We start from the raw sequence: 13,125 nt of genomic DNA, 5'->3' as shown, positions 1-13,125 counted from the left end.
CAAGACGATCACAATTGAACGCTATTAAATGATATCGTATGAGGCGTTCACTATTAGTCCGTGTGTCCACGTATGTATGACGATTAATCTTTCGTTAAATATTTAATTTTAATACAGTCTTTTTGTTTTTATTACCTACGAACACAAAAGTATTCAACTGTACTTACAAAAAGTTTTTTTTTTTTAACTTTTATTGTTGTTGTCAACAAAATAATTAGCATTAACATCCAGCTATTTCTAAACACGACAGTTCAAATGTTAAACTGAAGTAATTACCCGTTTAATTGAGACAGTACAGACAGTACTGATACCAACTTATAGGACTGTTTACGTAAACTAATTGATACAGACTAATTGTCAAGGTTCTTGGAAGTCATAAGAAGGCTTAGAAGACTTGCAAAAGCTATTTTTGTATATGAAATGGCGGCTTATTCAATGCTTATTGTAATTAAATCTTGCTTATAATTAAACAAACCTACTAGTTCCCGTTTTTAATAGATGATTGGCTTATGTTTCTAAAGTTAACCTCACTCATTGTGGTTTAATTTTCATTATTAAATTAATACTGAGCGGAATTGTAGCGATATGTAGTATTTTGAGTGTTTTAAGACTAATATGGTTCCAATGAAATAATTCTAAATCTTTCTACACTTATATTTGGTTTGACTTTAAATAAAAAGATAATCAAGTATTAGATTTTCAATTTCGATTATTTAGTCGCTTACGCTTATTTTAAATATCCTATGAAGTAGTCGAAAGTACAATTTCATTGTAAATACACGTAATTATATCACACAATATATTGATACGATATCTAGACAAAATACCCAACTTTCAACAAGCATTGAGTATAATGAGTTAAACCCTAACAAACGCTTTACGAATCTACGTAATGTTCACTTTATTTTATAATGGCATATTTGCAGAGATGATTTATCATCAACAAATTGATAAATTTACTAGTTAGTGACAATTCATTTATTAATAAAATATGCGATACACTACCACGTTTATTATAAATGTTGATGGTTACAGGAGTCACGCTTGTTGAATATTTTATTTTTCTAACCCTACGATCTCAAAAAATTTTACTCAGTAACCACTGACGTCAACGATTTGTTGGCATTTGTGGGTTGCAAACTGTAGAGAAGTACTGTGTCACATGTTTGTAACAGGCATCAATCATCAATCGAAATCAATCAAAAAATGCTTCATTCAAGCAGGTTTTTATAAAGACATTTTATTTTTAATCTGCGGGATGATATTCAATGTAAAGCCGTATCAGATTTGATATTCTTCCGAGAAAAATCGCAAGAAACTCAAAACTTATCCTGTTTTTTATCACTTAAATTAAAAAGTTATGCTAATCAAATACAATGAACGTAAAATCCGATTCGACATGAATAAAGAATGAATCTGTTGAATTCCACTGTCACATATATTTCCATACCGGAAAGCAGTTACATCTTTACTTTTTGGCGGTAAAGTAATTGATGGTTAGGTAAATATGGAGAACAGAGCTTAAACTAGTTTAACGAATTGCACGTCATGAGAAACGAAAGTAAAATATACTCAGCCTTATTGCCTTCAAAGGAACCTCTTTGAGACATCATAAGAACATAAGCTTAATCTTTACCTATATGCATTAAGCATTAAAAATGAATCATAAGGTTAATTATTATAGACGAACGCTTGAAATAGGTATGTTAAAATAGTTTCAATCCAAGATCCTTTTCGTGACATATTCATAAAATCTATACATATAATAAAATTGGAGTGTCTGTTTGTAATATTAAAATTACCGCGTTTTACTAAATGCATATGTATGTATACACGGTACATATACCTAAATAACATTACATTTAGAATTTTTGTCTGTCTGTCTATTTGTCTGTTTGTTCCGGCTAATCTCTGAAACGGCTGGACCGATTTTGACGGGACTTTCACTGGCAGGTAGCTGATGTAATGTGGAGTAACTTAGGATACTTTTATTTTAGAATTATGTGTAAAATAATAATGAAGTCACGTTTTTTTATTAAATTCAAACGCGCACGAAGTCGCGGGCACAGCTAGTAGATAATAAAAACTTAAACTCACGTAACAACATACGAAGCCCTTTCTTATATTTCTGGACATGTTCTAATGCTACCAAATTAGCAGATGGAATGTGAGCGTGTCGAATGGTGGCTGCAACCACACAATCGTAATTCAATCCACAAAAAAATCTCGGACAAAAGATAGTAAAACTCACAAAGGGTGCCGGAGATGACACATCTTATAAAATGAATTTTGACTATGGAAACGTTTATCTGACTTAGATTCTTGATTTATCTTTCTATCTTACTTTAGTAACATATTTAAAACCGTTTCAGCAACATGGTGAAGAACCCAATCATACATAATTTGAGTCCTCTAATTTTTTTTATGAAATTACAAATAACGAATATAATATTAACAAATTCCTTATATTATCAACTAATATTTCAAAATTAACTTATTTTAATATTAGTTAATTATTGACGGATTCATTGTTCAAATTTATTTTTATACGACATTTCGAAATAATTTGTCATTTCACATATTATGAAATATATTTGAAACAATACTATTTCAAAATTTCTAAGAATTTACGGTACATACATTACTATGAAATTAAATTATAATTAGATTTAAATGTAAATACATAGTTATATTGAATGAAGAATGCCTACTCTGTACGGTTGCAGATCACGAAGTTTATTGGGAATTTAATTATTTTGGGATTTCGTCGGATTACTGTACAGAATTAGGGAAAGTATAGTGCTTACTTATGCAAAATTGGCTAAAAAGACTTTATAATAATTATTATTAATTTAAAATCGAAAGAACCAATTCCTAATTAGAACTGTAATTATTTTAATACTATATAAACTAAACCAGTCATACCTATCCATTTATGTAAACAAATAATACATTTTTTAGACCTAAATAAAATGCACTTGTTGAATGATTCATGTTCAAGTGACTGGCGATAACATTTTTTTCGGACTTGTCTAGGCAAGGTCGACACGCTGTAAATAATAAGGTTAGTTGTATTTAATTGTAATAAACGTGCAACACTGGCGAAACAGATTAAAAATATCATTTTAAAAATGGAATGTAACGTTCTTGAATTGAACGTGATTATCTTTAACATTAAATGAATGAATTATTTTTATTAAAACAGACATTTTACTATGCTATTAAATATTTGTATTCTGTTATATTGTATGTAGGTAAATAATTTTGTTATTATCATCCTACATTGTATTAAAACCTCTTTAGCATATATATTTTTTAATTGCATTAACAGCCTGTAAATCTCCCACTGCTGGACTAAGGCCTCCTCTCCTTTTTGAGGAGAAGATTTGGAGGATATTCCACGCTGCTCCAATGCGGGTTGGTGGATACACATGTGGCAGAATTTCGTTCAAATAAGACACATGCAGATTTCCTCACGATGTTTTCCTTTACCGCCGACCACGAGATGAATTATAAAACATTGTTCTATATTATATAATGTTTCGCAGTTTTGTTTCCTTAATTTGTAGTGATAAATTTAAAGTATAATGCTGTAAGCGACATAAATAACACTGTAAGATATGCTATGATTACAAGCAGCCGTTTCCTGCTGATGGTCACTTAATAACTGGGAATTTGGAGACCCCTATAAAACCCGCATATCTGTATAACGGTTATTCTATCATATATCATCATAATTCCGAGGCGGATTATTATTTGATAATAATTAACATGATAACTATAATATTATAAAATTTCGAACCGAGCCGAGTAATGAATGTTACAAATTTTGACAAAAATATTACCGAAAACGTTTTTTCTTCAAATTTATATCGGACCAATATAATAACAAACAATATATTACAAGTCTCAAAAAATGTTTTTTCCAAATCTGTTCGTTAAGGGAGGAGTTCGAAGTTGAAAAACTTGAAAAAAAGTACAACTTTAAAAAGTCCTTTTTTGAAGTCGGTTAAAAAATATAGTACCTACTAAGTACTAAGTACCTATTAAAATTGTTACTAATGTAAATATCCTAATGATGAATTATAATTTGGTTGTAAAAAAATATATATATTTTCATATACAAATACTTAGTTGATTGTGAGATGGTCCATTTATGAATATTAACCAAAGATTGTGAGTTTAAGTTAGACAAATACATTGAAGCCATAGCCCAGATAGGATATGGTGGTTCCAAATTTAACAAGTGTATCCTAAAAAAAGAGCTCATCAATTTATTTCTTACATAAATAAACTCAATCTGTCAAAATAATTAGCGGCATTTATGATCTACATAGTAAAAAATCAAATCAAAATAAAAACAAGTAAAAGTAAAGGCTATCCCAACATATATCAAAATAAGTCAACGCGAAACGTATTTACAACGAGTCGGTAATTATTAAATCAGTAAGTAATTTCTCCTAAGCGTTGAGAGAAAACAAATTATTACGGTCTCTGGAAATCAAACTAGACAGTCTCGTTAGTGTTTGTATCAAAGTCGAACGCTTTATATTAAACTGGAGTCAAACCTGTTATTTAATCATACGAATTCGTCCTTCGCGAACCGGTAAACTAGAGAAAAGGCAGCTGTCTTAAGACGTGCTATAAACCTCGAAACATAATTTCTATTCTGCCAAAATAGGCCGTATTTCATTAATATTGAAACTAAAATAGCGTCACGTACTTTGTGCATAGGTGCATTGTATTATAGTACGAGTTCAACTATGAGAGAATCTAGTTGCAAGGATTAAATTCGACAATTGAAGGGTAAAGGGTTGAGGAAAAGGTATATGTATAATAGAATTAATCTTATCTCTTTTTACGATGATATCCAGTCTGTGGTTGAAATGTCAAAATATAAAGATGTGTGGGAACAGATAATAAAAAATAATTGTATTTTCACAATGAGAAAGCATTCGATGAACTGAACTTATATCTTTAAATTAAAACAAATTTAGGTGCGATGGTTGTAAAATTTAAAAGTCGTATTTGGGTCCAACTTTTCTATATATAATGTTTCATGTTGTGTATGTTTTAAATTTGAATCATAATCATAGTCTATTTTAGGCATACTAATTAAACAAGGATGTTTTGTTAAGATTAATTACATAATCGCTTTTAACTAGAAACTATTTCCATCGTAGAAGTATCTTAAAATATTTATTTGGATATTAAAAATGTTTGTTTATTAAATAAAACATAAATGATGTTTGTCTCATTTTATTTAGAACCGAAACAAAGATAAATTCACATGACAATAACTAGAGTATTCCACCGCTTTGCTCCAGTTTTTTCGTCAAAAATATGGCAAAACTTAAACTATAATAAGCATGTTTCTGTACAATTTCATCCTTTACCGCCAACCACGAGATGAATTATAAACACAACTAGAAGTAAAACCACTATCACTTGCCTAGATTTGAACTCGCGACCTTCAAGCACGTGTCGTATCCACCGAGCCATATCAGCTCTGTAATTACAAGTAGATTTATTGAAATGTCTTTGTTTGTAATCAAAAGTTGTTGCCTAACTAATCATTCATACTATTGTTCCAATTCGTTGGGTTATTTTTAACTTATCATACCTATTTCATTTCATGCTTTACAGATCAAATATATTTCGTTTTTAATTTTTTTTAAATCAGCAAAATTAAAAAGGTCGTAATTATTCTGCCTATCGTATTGAACTCTTGGACATAGATATCAAGATACGTCAAAGCTCCTAGATCTGCCTTCCGCATCTATCCGGGTGTAGCGTGTGTATCAAGAAAAAAGGTGTTTTTATGAATTTAATTATATAATTTGAAACATATTAAATAACTTAACCATTGTCCACGGGTTCGATTTGATTGATGATTAAGAATATGAATATTTAAAAACATTGATAAACAAAAATGGATACAAGAATTTAAAATTCGCCGTATGTTATGCCTTTTACATCGAATGTGGTTGATGCCGTTATATGAACAAAAAAGCTCGTGCAAACATCTTTAATCGATATTTTAACAAAGCGCCGTACGGTATTTCGGTAATGACGTTATTAAGGACATATCTACTTCAGTTTTGTTATTTGTATCTAGAAGAGAAAGAAAGTATTTAATATATTTAAATAAATAATATATTTTTTTATATGTTAATGTTCTATAAATTGTGTTACTAGGGCATCTAAATTATTTTTCTGCATCTACCTATGTTAACCGCACATGACACTTACGGTTTTTTATGATTTATATAGTAGCGTTCATAGCTACATGTATATGTAAAAAATATATGTCTAAGTATGTCTAGATTATTTCTGTTACCTAGATTAATATCTGAAACAAAACTAGTCTAACAAAAATTTAAAGCTACCGCCTAAAATCTCAAAGCTTTTTCAATTTTAAAGAAAGACAAAATTACGTAAAGTTCATGACTTTAAATGTATTACAGCCCTTTTACTTGCATCGATTTTAAAAAATATCACGACCGAATGGGAACAGCAATTTGAAGACGGGTCAAAGGAATAGTAAATTTAGTATTAACATAAAACTTCTAGACAAAAAACTAGTAAGTAATTATATAATTATACGCTTCTTAAACAAAGAGACAGATAAAAAAACGTCTAGGAATATTTAAAAGCTTCAGGAAACATAAAAACAATTCTCTTGCCTTCTAAGAACACACGGAACAAAAAACTGTATAATTATTAATCAGATTAATGTTACACTGTGCCACTGATGTTTTAAATATAACAGTGAAGAGTAGGAAGCCGTAACTATTTAATGCGATTTCTGTCATCGATCTATCGACTCGAATAAGAATTAACATATTCAAACACTTCCAACGATATAAAAATATTTAATGTGCAGTGAACGGATGTTTGTATTTTCTAATGTTGTGTGTTTATGTTGATAACGATTGAATGATATTCCCTTAAAGATAATGAGGAATTGACTTTTTTTTAAATTTATTTAAAGAAAATTAAATTTCATTTAGAGAAACATATCTATCATTGGAACAAAAACAATAAATGGTTTAACTATGCACTGTATATTCTAGAACAGTAGCAGAATAGGTACATATTATAAAAAATGGTTATAATTATAATCAATAAGATCTTTAGTATTATCATAATGTACAAAAATGTGGGCAATTAGTTTTTTATTTTTTTGTGTAAGCAAAGCAGACAAATTTTTTTGTCAAAAATTTGTTGACAAAGTGATGTTAAAGTTTGATATAGTAAACTAAAGTATTTTTTTATGATATCGGTAGGCTGACGAGCAAATGGGCCACCTGATGGTAAGTGGTCACCACCGGCCATAGACAATGGCGTTGTAAGAAATATTAACCATTCGTTACATGACCAATGCGCCACCAACCTTGGGAACTAAGATGTTACATCCCTTGTGCCTGTAGTTACACTGGCTCACTCACCCTTCAAACGGAACACAACAATACTGAGTATTGCTGTTTGGCGGTAGAACATCTGATGAGTGGGTGGTACCCAGACGGGCTTGCACAAAGCCCTACCGCCAAGTGTATGTGGTCTTATTAAGAAATAAAATAAAATGTTTGTTGCTTTTTTTAATATATATATATTCATATACATATATATTCTTGCGACCCTTACTTAATTTGCAAGCAAATAATGATTGTTATATAGAGATGTTTATTTAAACAGAAAGCAAAAACTATAATGCCATCACAAGATGCACCAGGTCTCTCCGATCTCTTCGCTCGTACTTGATGCTCACATGTTAAAACAAGCTCAACGTCTTTTTTCTCATGAACTCTTTTAAAAGTATTTCATTGCTTTCAGTTATATTTATTTATTTTGATAATAAGCAAAAAGCACGATAAATAAATCGAACTTAAGGAGACCTATAAACTAAAGGACACTTGTAAAGTCGAACACGAAAGACGTGCTTCGGACTTATTTCACGAACGATTAAATATTATTTGAAATTTTAGTCTGAAAAAGAATTAACAATAATTGCATATCATATAACTATGATATAGATTCTTTCAAAACTATAGCCTATAATAAAGGGAAAGTACATCAAAATCAGAAATCGATGATATTAGTATATGACATTAGTATAATATAAAATAAGTACATTTATATTGTTTTATAAATATAGACTGTGGTCGTGTATTTTATGTGCTTTCTTACTACACTGTCTCGCCTTTATATAAGAACATTAAGTAAAATTTTGCAAGTAAAGCATCGCGGAATATTCTGTTTTCTAGTGAATGGTATCCAAATGAGGTCATTAAACTTACCAAATGTCACATCGTATATCTTTAACGACGTGTATATTTAACAGTAAAACTATAGTATATGTAAGTAGATGCTTGCGATGGCAACCATATGTGGAATTTCGCGGTTCCATTTTGTATAGGCCGTAAACTAAATATTTTTATTAGATCTGTATGTATATTAGACTACAACTGTGAACAGAATAGAAGCCGATGTGAGCCAGGCAAGTAATACTGAAAATTCATGAACTTAATTTGAGTTTATAATATTGATCACGTGCGTTAAATACAACATCGTGAGAAAAACTACCTACTCAGGTCAAAATCTGTTGTATGTGTATGGTAGTAGGTACCTACCCACATTGGAGAGGCATGTGAAATAAACTCCAAATATTCTCTGAAAGCTCTTAGCTCAAAAGAGGGACATTTACGGGTTCTTATGATTTACCCGATACTTTTGATATATTTATTATATTTGGATCTTCCAAATTCTTCTATATGTTAACTAATTCATTAAAGTATTTGAATCAGTTACTCTAAGTTTTTGTGACTATTTAATACTAGACATATGTACCTACCGATAAATATACAATATTTCTTTTCTTTTATCACGCTTAGATATCAAATACATATTATTGTAACTGACAAGTTAAAATTTGTTTAAGTTACAAAAATATAAATTTATAATATTTCTTAGTATTCGATAATTGAGGAAGGTAAAAAGGCTGTATAATAAAAATTAAAATAATATAATTAATTATTATTTAATTTTTTATTTTTTGTTTTAAGGCTGTATAATATGACACAACGATCTTAAATATTCGTCAAACCGTTTGCGTATGAACATTGCGTCTATATTCCAAGATTAAGAATGAAATTGTGAGCAAATTTAGTACTATAACATACGTATTGAAACAAAGAAATATTATATGAAAAAGGCATGTGATGACCCAATCTGATCGGCTTAGTATTTTATTAACTTACTAATAAACCAGTTCTGCTTTTGCCACTAATCATATATCCTTTTATCGTTAAAACAACTCAAATTTTGTCTCGTGATAAGGCGTTTTATATCACCAAAAAAGGCTCTGTTCTCTTTTAAATTTATTGCATCTGATTCATTATGAGTCGAATAAGTATTACAATTATCGATATAAAATATACTCTAACGGTACACGTGTAGGTGTGACTGAGTCAAAGTTGAAAAGTTTGAGTCAGACACGCCCAATTCGTGTTAATTTATAAACTTTAAGCCGTGAGTCAAGGGGTGGGACGTAAATTAATCCTGCGCGACGGACGATAGATGGGTCACGACGGGAGTCCGTTGATTACTCATTACTGTTCTTTATTTCAATTCTATATATGGTCTGTGACGAAAATATCTTTTGAATGAAAAATATTTCGTCTCGAATTTTATTTTCGAATATATGATTTATATGTTATACGTAGCAAGAATATATTCAACGTGAACATGGAATAGTTTTTAATTAAACACGACATGACTGCATCGCTCGCCGGAATAGCTTTCCACGTATCCTATCCTATTACACGTATGAAGTATTTTATCCCTAGGAATGAAAAGTTTTTTATGCTTTAAAATTATGTGCAGACTATATCTGTTGATAAATTTTAAAAATTGTAAATGACCTTTTATGAGCTAAAAGTTAAAAGATAAGTTAAAGATCTAATTAGTGCATAAACGTTTGGAACTTCAATCCTCTCCATGTTATAATATTAAATAAGCAATTACAAAATTAGACAAAACAAAACCATTTGAGTTTCTTTCGCTGTTTGTTCTCGGGTTAGGGTATTTATTCCGAACCGGTGGTCATTTATTATCTGTCAATGCTTGAGAGCCCAGATGGCCCAGTGGTTAGAACGCGTGCATCTTAACCGATGATTTCGGGTTCAAACCCAGGCAGGCACCACTGAATTTACATGTGCTTAATTTGTTTATAATTCATCTCGTGCTCGGCGGTGAAGGAAAACATCGTGAGGAAACCTGCATGTGTCTAATTTCAACTAAATTCTGCCACATGTGTATTCCACCAACCCGCATTGGAGCAGCGTGGTGGAATATGCTCCATACCTTCTCCTCAACGGGAGAGGAGGCCTTAGCCCAGCAGTGGGAAATTTACAGGCTGATTATGTATGTATGTTTATGTATGCTTGTAGATTGAATGAAATAAATTGAATTTGATTATAGACAAATAGTCGAGACGATTATGTAATTACACAATACAGCTTCTTATAAAATATCAAAAGAAAAATCTTCGCACCTTGTATAAGAATTTTGTGGCTTGTGTTTAATCATCATTGAAAGCGATCAAAGCGATCTATGTCCGTTGCGACACAGATCTATCAATCTTACTTTGTGCAGATATAATTGAACTCTAATGACGATTTTCTAGAAGTCTATCAATTAAACTTTTATCGATATGTTCGTTTTTAGGACAATAATCACTTGTTGTTGGTAATTTTATAATATCTATTTGCCAAATAATTGCTCAGCTGTAATTATTTTGTACAATAAATATAATAAAACTGATTTAAGATATTTGAATTAAACATAATGCCATTTTTATTCATATCTTATATATATTCATAAGTAGGTGGACGGTGTATACCTGTTGGTAAGTGGTCACCATCGCCCGTAGATTGGCGCTGTAAGAGATATTAACCATTCTTTACATTGACAATGCGCCGCCAACCTTGAGAATTAAGATACTATGACCTTTATGCGTTACACTGGCTCACTCAACTTTCAAACCGGTACCTGATGAGTGTCTAGTACCTACCTAAATATGTCGCTTGTATTTATAATATAGTAAAAACATTAAAGTATGTTCTCACGCTGCAAACACGTTGGATTAATATGGACCTTCAATGAATTCCTAGTAGGGGAAAAATGGAAAAATAGTAGGAGAGACAAATAGGCTTGTTTATCGCACAATTACGAATTGGATGAAATTAAATTGGTGTTAGCGTCGTCATGGAGTCAATATGGTACTGAGACAAAATAAACCAATTTACGAAGATACATACGTACCTATATAAATGCATATGTGGTGATGTCCACCTGACCACGCTCGGCCGCAAGGGACATACTTGTCGGGGAACAGCTTACAGCAGTAGATATTACACAAGTGTTTTCTCACTCTTAAAGTATGAATGCCCGGCAAATACGATACTTTTTTTCTCGGCCGGAAATCCGACCTACGTACCTCGGGATCTGCAGCCAATTAAATACATATACATGTACACACACATAGAAATACTCATAAACTTAGAATCAAAACACCGAATCAAATCTCTAAAAATTTTGATTTAAACCAAAATCTTCGAAATGTAAAAAAGTATTGTCCATTCTATATACGCTAACGAGGATACAGCTTAAAATTTAGGTAGCGTAGTACCCATGGGGCAGAAAAGTGAGGACCATGAACCGGGAAACACATAGTGGGCAGGCCCCAAACAAGTTGGACTGAAAATCTTCTGAGGGTTGCGGGAAGCTGCTGGATGCGGGTAGTGCAAAAACGGTTGTTGTGAAGTTCCTTCGGGGAGGTCTTTGTCCAACAGTGGACGTCTTCCGGCTGAGATTATAATGTAGATGATCGTAGTACCGATTACATGGTACTATCTATACGTAATGAAACTGCATCTTAATATTATTATTTACAAAGATTTATTGTTGTATTAATTACAACGATACAAAGGCCAAAATCATTTTTCAACACATCGCCTGTCTTTCTTTCTGTATGAAATATCGTGTACACGCCGAATGGAATTAAATGGAACCTCAATTCTTATCCCGATTAGCTCGTTTTGAAAAATCGATTTTTAATCAAGCATGAACAGTAAAAAAAAATTGTTCTTGGCTAAATGTATTTTTTTTATTTACCTGTGTGTCGCGTGTGTGTGTGTGTCTGTGTGTAACGAAGTGATTAATGGATAATATTACTTTCAATAAATATTGCAAAATAATAATAGATTTCTCCTGAGCTAATCTCATGTAATCTCTACCTAGTCAAGATTAACTTAACCATCGCGGATTATAGAACAAAAGTGATAAGATATTTGATGAAAGTTCCTTACCCAAGTCTGGAGATGTACTTATTCAGATTTTCGCCGGCTTAGAATATCAAACGGAAATATGCGCATATCGAAATAAATCACAAGAATTTATGCCAACATGGCGTACAGAAAGACAAGATGCCGTTGTAACCTCTCATTTTTAACCGATTTCGAAAAAGGAAGTTATCAATTCGGTTATATTTTTTTTATTTATCCTAACTCGAAATTTACGAAACGATTTGGAAACTTCTTTTTTTTTCTTGTGGTGGTGGAAACTACATGTTTATATCCATTTGTCGATTATAATATGTCAGTTATTTTTGTTAAAATTTTATATTATATGACGCGTTTTTATAATTCAAATTTATTAAATTTTTAACCGACTAAATCAAATATAACCAACCCGCATTAGAGCAGCGTATGCTCCTAACCTTCTCCTCAAATCTCCTCATCTTCTCAGTAAGGGACAGGAGGGCTTCGCCCAGCAGTGGCAGGCTGTTACTATTAATCATGTATAAATTATTACAAGTAGTACAAAATACTGATTACGTTAGAAAGGTTTCAAGAATGTTTTTTAACCTGTTATCGAAAATGAAAGAATATTCTTTTACAATATTAGAATATTACTAAAATACTTTGTTTAAAAATCGAAGGATTTGGTAAGTGGTCGAGTTGACCGCAATAGTTTTTTTTTTCTAATAAATTGTTTCGTAAATTTACCGTATAACACGTTCACATTGAAATTGCGTAATTTTATTACACACACTATATTTAG

This window comes from Vanessa tameamea, chromosome 17 (assembly GCF_037043105.1).
Source record: "Vanessa tameamea isolate UH-Manoa-2023 chromosome 17, ilVanTame1 primary haplotype, whole genome shotgun sequence".
Lineage (NCBI taxonomy): Eukaryota > Metazoa > Arthropoda > Insecta > Lepidoptera > Nymphalidae > Vanessa > Vanessa tameamea.
Note: the sequence above shows the minus strand (reverse complement) of the source record.